This window comes from Amphibalanus amphitrite, unplaced genomic scaffold, assembly GCF_019059575.1.
Source record: "Amphibalanus amphitrite isolate SeventyFive unplaced genomic scaffold, NRLGWU_Aamphi_draft 000356F_arrow, whole genome shotgun sequence".
In the NCBI taxonomy this organism is placed as follows: Eukaryota; Metazoa; Arthropoda; class Thecostraca; order Balanomorpha; family Balanidae; genus Amphibalanus; species Amphibalanus amphitrite.
Genome location: NW_024881850.1, coordinates 350,530 through 358,054, shown reverse-complemented (window position 1 = coordinate 358,054; position 7,525 = coordinate 350,530). Strand labels below are relative to the sequence as shown.

Genomic DNA, 7,525 nt, shown 5'->3' with positions numbered 1-7,525 from the left:
GCACTGCGCAGCCATGCCGGCGCCGCTTCACGCCCGCGTTACGCCCCGCGTCACGCACCCCGTGACACCGTGTCACGCACCCCGTGACACCATGTCACGCCACCCCGTGACGCCATGTCACACGACGCTGACACACCACTGTGGTCCACAGCTGCGGCCACCGTCACAAACGCGCTCGTACGCTTATCGACCACAGGCTTTTCCGCTATAGTACGAGAACTCAAACACTCATGAGCTGGCTGTAAAGCCACTCAGACACGCCGCGGCTGGCATGCGTCAACAATGACCGGCCGTGACTGTCGAAAAAGCTTGCAAAGCATTACCAGCGTCAAAGCGGGTAGCTTCCAGAGTCAAAACATGTCCAAAGCGTGCAGCTTCTGTGTGACGGGGTGACGGGGTCAGACCTGCCGGAAATTGGTCACGAGAGGTGTGAGCCATTCCCTGAGTTCCGGAAATGGTGCGCGTCGGCGGCGGAATTTTGGGTGTGGACGATAGGCGATAGGGGCACAGTGTGGGCCGGCCATTTCGGCCGCCCTTGTCGGAGCCGGGGTCCGCGGATGGTGTTGGCGTCACAGTCGGTAGAGGAGAAGTGAGAGAGTGTATTTCCGAAGAACATGGTTTTATGGTGGGTGTCGGGACGCAAGCACGTGACCGGACGGGCAGCCGGCCAGCGAGCCGGCGGTCACGTGTCGCTATGCGCCCCAGACACCCAGACAGTGAAAAAAGGGAGACAAGACATTGGGGCCTCCATCGGGAGTGGGAGGCCATGATTTCCTTCTCCACATATCTTTCCTCCCCCAACAAGCCGACAAGAGGAGGCGACCAATAAGCAATCACGATCCTAAACTGCATAGATCCACGTTTGACATCGCGCATGGAACGCCAGGTACGACCGCTGCTGCTGCTGCTGCTGGTACGACTGCTGTTGTCGCCGCTACTCGCTGCTGCTGTTGTAACTGCTCTCCGATTTGGTTGTCTCGTCATTGTAGTCGTCGCTGTTATCGTCGCCGCGATGTTGTTCCGTTGTCGATGCGTGGGACCAGACACCTCTGCTTGTTGGGTGCTGACGTCTGAGCTGGTTGTGAAGGGGCAGCGACCATGGTGCGCCGTGACGGTTAGGCCTTTACCGTTCACGGGGCGTTGGCTGCCGCCGCACAGCATGCAGATTCCAGGAGACGTCAGCATACCAGAACTTGGTGTTGCTAGCGAGGGTGCCGGTAGCCTGTTGTTCATCGACAGCGGGCGGGCGACGAGTTGTGCTCAGCCATGGTGATGGCGGCTGGCACGGGCGACGAGAGTGACGGACGAACGGACGGAGAACAGCGAAGCACGATGAGCAGATGAAGTAGCAGCGACGGCAGGCGGCCATGTGGGTCAGCCAGGCGTTGGCTTTGGACCTAGGCCACCTGCTGGTTGCAGTTGCAGCCGTTGCAGTCGATGATGGCGTCCGCAGTTGCAGTGTGTGATTCGTGGACCAGATGCAGAGCGACTGAGACAGCCAGACGGGTCGGCGATGAGCGTCCGATCCCATCATGACTATCATCAGCCAGCTTTTGCAGAACGTGATGCGTATCGGCGTTTCTCCGTAGTCGATGCTCGCGGGGAGTCAGATAGTGGCCACTCCCAGATGGGTAACAGAAACGCAAGGACTGTAATAGAAAAAGAACGAATTAAAATGTGCCGAAACAATGCCCCAACATATACATCATACACTATACAAAACAGTCATTCACATTTACAGCTGTACAGTACAACATTTGTACAAAAGGCACGTAGCACTGGGCGACACAAGTGTCGTAATGCTTCCCCAGGCGTGCCACGGAACCCATGGGCCATGGACTTTCAAAGGCCAAAACATTCGGGTCCGTAGGACATTCGAATTTGTTTCCGTGTCCAAGTATTCAAACATGCATCCACATACACTTTTTGTTATAATGTTGTGCTATCGCCGTGCCGGTCAGTGATACATTTTCCCTGGTGTGTGATAACAATTGTGTGATAAAACGGCAGCATGAACTTTGTGAAGGCTGAACATTCGTTGGAAGACATCATGGTATAAATGACACGGAAGACATGTTTTTGACACAGCGGATAGCAAAACATTGAATGATTGTTAAAAACGGGCAGTACCGCCGGTCAGTCGATCGAGAGATCGTTTACGTCGCAAAGTGATTAGTAAGGAGAAAAAAAAATGGGGCTAATGAGCCAATGTCTAGCAAAAGACCGGTTTTAATAGTACTGCCAAGTGACTTACTTTAACGAATAAATTGAAGAGGCCAATGTTTTTAGTGGGTTAAAGTGTTATTGGAATATCTAACTATTGTGTTAGAACTTACTTAGTTGTTAAATAATAAAAAAATACGGTTGAAAAAAATGAAGTCCTTTTAAAGAGTGGCGTCTTCTGAACGAGTGCATCTGTGTATTACGTCATACCCGTGAAATCGTTTGGGAAGGCATGCAAACAGCAATACTTCTAATGTAGTTATATCGCCGGTAAATTGTTGAATTGGCAAACTTTTTGTGGACAATTTTTATTGCCACTTACCACTTCAGAATGGCCAAAAGTTATTGGTCAATGTTATAGAAGTCGTTTTTTTACCAGATGACCAAAATTAAAGCTAATCAGTAGTTAGTTCGATAAAGTATACTGTTAATTAATTGGGAATATCGAGAAGCATGCATGTCCTTTGGGTATTATTTGACGCTGCACTCGTTCCGCCACAAGAAGCACGAACCTGAAAAAGAAACAGGGCTAATGTGTTAGTATCAAGACATTTTTGACATTGCAACACATGTAAAGAAATGAAAGATGGCAACAGCAAGCGACAACATAGGTTTTGGCAATCATACAAATGAGAATCATTCACCTTTCATACTAGCATATATATCGTGGATGCTTTATTTACAATGAATTGAGCTCAATGAAATTGCAATTGCTCTCTTCTGTTTACATTGAGTAAACCTTTTGCTCAGCCTTTGGCTGGCGGTGTGCGCGAGGGACGTAATCATCAACCTTCGTTCGCATCACATGAAATGGGATCTCTGTCACCATTTTTGGCCGTACGTCGGCTATTTACATGCGCGGGAGGGACCTCGTCAACCTCATTGTAACGCAGCATGTCTTCTGCAGGCAAATAATATATTTGAGCGCTAAATTGGCGCTATGTGAGCGCTATGTTCCTTCTTGACGGTCTGGGGGGCGTATGTTTTTTGCGAGACCAGAGGTTATACCGCAGGTGATCAGCCTGACTAACCTCTCGGCCTGCTCGACAATTTCGCCAATCTACCTCCAGCCGTGTAAGATCACTCTGGTCGATCCCATTCTCTTCAGAAGGAGTCACCAACGTCCCTGGCTTTGCCGGCAGTGTAACAGGTGAACGTGCACCGTTGTTGCTGCTCTGTGAGGCATTACACACGGAACGAATGGCAGATTCGTTGCTGAGAGACTGTGAGTCGACGCAGGTGTCGATTTGATCGTCTTCTTGACGATTGATGTTAGGGTGCTCTTGTGTAATCGTGCGTTGCACTGGTGCACGTTTTAGAAAATTGTGAGCACTTTGGTGTACATAAAAACGACAGGAGTCTACATACCTTTTGACATCGGAGTATATGTTCCTCCAGTAAAATTGAACTCGAATTTTGGAAAGAATGTTTCTAAATAACTTGTCCTGACGAAAAAGTGTCATGGACTTTCTCAAGCATCAGTTTTTTCATTGAATTTGGAACTACAAGCTGTTTCATAAACTGACGAATCTTCGAATTTTGTTTGGGTACATGGTAAAGTAAGCCATCTGAACCTAAGAAAAAGTTGGAAAGAGATTCATTCAGCTTCAGATCAGGGCCTTTAGCTTTCGGTTTCACGAGGCGATCAATGATTGGCATCAAATCTGGGTCTTTTCGCTGTTCAGCTTTGATTTTCTCTTTTGTCCATCCTGCGGTTTCTGCACAGGCATGGCCAAGAAAGTCTGCTTTGTTTTGTGTACCTAATTCGGCACTAGACGAATGATCAGTTGTAACATTCAAAATACCTGGTAGATAAGTGACATCAAAATCATACTCTGATAGTTTCACGAACCATTTCTTTAAACGACCGCTAAGATGAGTTGACTTGAAAATACATTTTAATGGTGAATGATCTGTCATGACATGAGTGACATGACCTAAAAGATAAGATCGCAAATGATCAAAAGACCATGAAATTGCGAGGCATTTCTTTTCTGAAGTAGAATAATTTCTTTCAGCTTTGCTAAGCTGTCGACTATTAAAAGCAATTGGGTGAAATTCATCACCATATTTTTGTTCAAGTACGCCACTAATGGCGAAATCACTTGTATGTGTAAATAGGTAGAAGTCTTTTTCGAAATTTGGAAATTTTAATAAAGTGCATGTCCGTAGTGACCTTTTTATCGATGAGAATGCTTTTTCGCACTCTTTTGACCAAATAAAATCAACATTTTTCTTTGTCAAATGAATTAACGGAGCAGTAAGCTCAGCCAGTTTTGGAATGTGTCTGCGATAATAGTTCGCAAACCGAAGAAAAATACGAACATCTTTCGCTGTTTCTGGTACAGGAAAATCTTGTACCGCTTGTAATTTGGATGCATCTGGACGAATTCCATGTTTGTCAAGTATGAAACCCAGATACTTTACCTGAGATTTCATAAATTCACACTTTGCGGGGTTGATCACAAGATGAATTTCTTCTAAACGAGAACATATATTGTCGAGTTTTTCTAAATGCTCGTCGTATGTTTTGCTACCGATAAGAATATCGTCTACATATAAGAATGCGTCTATACCCTGAAGACCACTGAGTGCAATTTGCAATGCTCTATTGAGAGCAGAAGAACTTGAACGAAGACCCATTGGTACGACATTCATATGATATTTGCCGTCTCCAGCTGAAAAAGCAGTATAATGTCGAGAAGATTCATCCAAAGGAATTTGGTGGAATGAACTGAGTAAATCTAAAGTTGAGAAAACTTCACACCCAGAAAGTTGATCAATGACATCAGATGCAAATGAATGAGGAAATTTGTCATCTTTGATCTTTGAGTTGAGAAGACGTAAGTCTGATACAAGGCGATAGCCACCATTTGATTTCTTCACAAGAATGATTGGAGAATTGTATGGTGAAACCGATGGTTCAATGATTTTGGCTGCCAACATGCGATCTATTTCTTTCTTGACTATCTCCCGATGGGCGAATGGGAGACGATATGGTCTTTGATAAGCCGGAGTGTGATCTGTTAATTCGATGTGGTGTTTATAAACATCTGTCTGTTTTATATCCGAGATGTCGTTTCCAAAAGCATGCCGATGTTTTTTGATGAGCTCGCGGAGCTGAGAACGAAAGGGTTCCGGGACATGTTCCAAATCAATGTCAGAGATAGACTTGTATTCTGACGTGCTCTGAGCAGAGGTCGTCGGTTTGTTTGTGTCTGACGCAGCCAAGTCCGGCCCAGCGACCGTTTTTTGTTCCGACGAGGCGCTGACGGATGGTGGTACAGACACAAACAAATCGACATTCGTCCTTTGTTGACAGTTGGCACTTGCTAAACCAGACAGAGCAAGGTCAGCGTGCTGTCTGGAGGGGAGGGGTCGGTCTGTGACCTGACCCGTGGGGGAAAGATTGGTTGGGTGGGCTTGTGCGATCCGCAGATTTTTTCTCAAAATAACTGGGTTGTTTGACGAATTGATGACACGTACCAGCGTGCCTGATTTTTCCAAGAAAATGATAGAACGGGCAACCTGAATGTCTCGGATACTTTGATCGCAATGCGCTTGAATGAGATATGGAAAATCATTTGGCTCTAGAAAACGTGGTAATTTAACGCGTATAAATTGTTCACTATAACCAGGAACTTCAACAGTTTGTTTCACGAACAATGGATATGACTTTTCGTCCTGAATAACTAATGCATGTTTTTCCGCAGTTGTGAACAATTTCGTCGTCTCGTCAGAATAAGCATCTTCTTCACCGGAATTTTCGTCGTCCTTTGTGGACAGTAGAAAGCGTACTCGTTTACGTCTTTTGGGACTCAGACGTTTTGAGCGTCTTTCGACTACATTGGAAGAAAGAATGGGTTTTAGAAAGTTTACTGAACGACTCGATGGATTGTAAATCAATTTGTGAGCAATGATAAAATCGATTCCGAGAATTATATCGCATTTGAATGGCAAACTTTTTGCTGTAACGAAAAATGTGTGTTGAACCGTTTGACCCAGAATGCTAATGTTCAGATTGACTTCACCTACAACGTCAATAGGATTTCCAGTAACATCAAGAATAGTGACACTGGGAGGTTCGTAAGCTACTTTTAAACCAGATTTTTGCAGACATTTTTTTGAAACTAAAGAGACACTACTTCCACTATCATAAAGAGCTGAACAAGCTTGACCCGAAATTTTGACGTCACGTAAAACCGGGGGATGTGCTGAACGGTCCCTGTCATCTGAAGCGACGCTCACGCACTCATCCCCTAGTGCAGTGAGCGGAACCCCTTTGGGCTCAGAGAACGAAAGTTTCGACGCGGTGAAAAGTTCCGGTGACAGCTAGAAAATTCATGGTGATAAGAATTTGAACAATGACTCCTTTCTTGACAACCATGATGAGAAGAGTGAAGTGATTTTGAGCGAACAGTTTGATAACGGCATTTTTGCTGACGAGATTGACGATCACGTCCTCGGCTCTGAGATTTTGATGGATTTTGATCTTGTTGAGCAATAAGCTCTTCTGCTACAGCTAATTCTAAATAAGCAATTCGCCTTAAAATATCTTTCATTTGAGTGTTGTACTCAATACTAAAATTCCTGGTAGCATCTTCCATGGTTAGCCAAACAAATAATGACAAAAATCACATAGAAAAACGAATAGAACTAAATATAAATCTCAAATTTCAAACATTACAAATAGCAAATGAAATTAATTTAAAGAGAACTCACCTGAAGCCAAAAATCCTCCACCGACAACCAACCACCACCGCTGGCACCAATTGTGGGCCGGCCATTTCGGCCGCCCTTGTCGGAGCCGGGGTCCGCGGATGGTGTTGGCGTCACAGTCGGTAGAGGAGAAGTGAGAGAGTGTATTTCCGAAGAACATGGTTTTATGGTGGGTGTCGGGACGCAAGCACGTGACCGGACGGGCAGCCGGCCAGCGAGCCGGCGGTCACGTGTCGCTATGCGCCCCAGACACCCAGACAGTGAAAAAAGGGAGACAAGACATTGGGGCCTCCATCGGGAGTGGGAGGCCATGATTTCCTTCTCCACAACAGGGGCTCGGGCAGGGCTCACACGGGCGCGCAGCAGTGGAACTTCCGGAGAGGGACGACTCATGTAGTCGGTCACGTGCAGATTTGGACGGCCGTCTGTGACATTCCCTGTCCGGCAGTGTGCGAACGGAAACCGGCGGCCGATTGGCTTCTTTCATTGTCCGGCCGGTTTTCCGTTTATAGCCAACAGGTGATGGGTATTCATTCAATTTTGTAGGAAGTGTCGAGGATGCTCCCAGCTGCTCCGAGAAGTG

At 46.1% G+C, this 7,525-nt stretch overlaps 1 long non-coding RNA gene across 1 annotated transcript; it reads right to left on the bottom strand.

Annotated features, from left to right (window-relative positions):
* Window positions 1–581: 581 nt before the first annotated feature.
* On the bottom strand, window positions 582–7,263 carry LOC122389386. The gene is made up of 2 exons (XR_006257969.1): window positions 6,946–7,263; window positions 582–2,735 (listed from the first exon to the last, which is right to left on the bottom strand). It is a non-coding gene; the product is annotated as an uncharacterized LOC122389386 (long non-coding RNA).
* Between the last annotated feature and the right edge of the window lie 262 nt (window positions 7,264–7,525).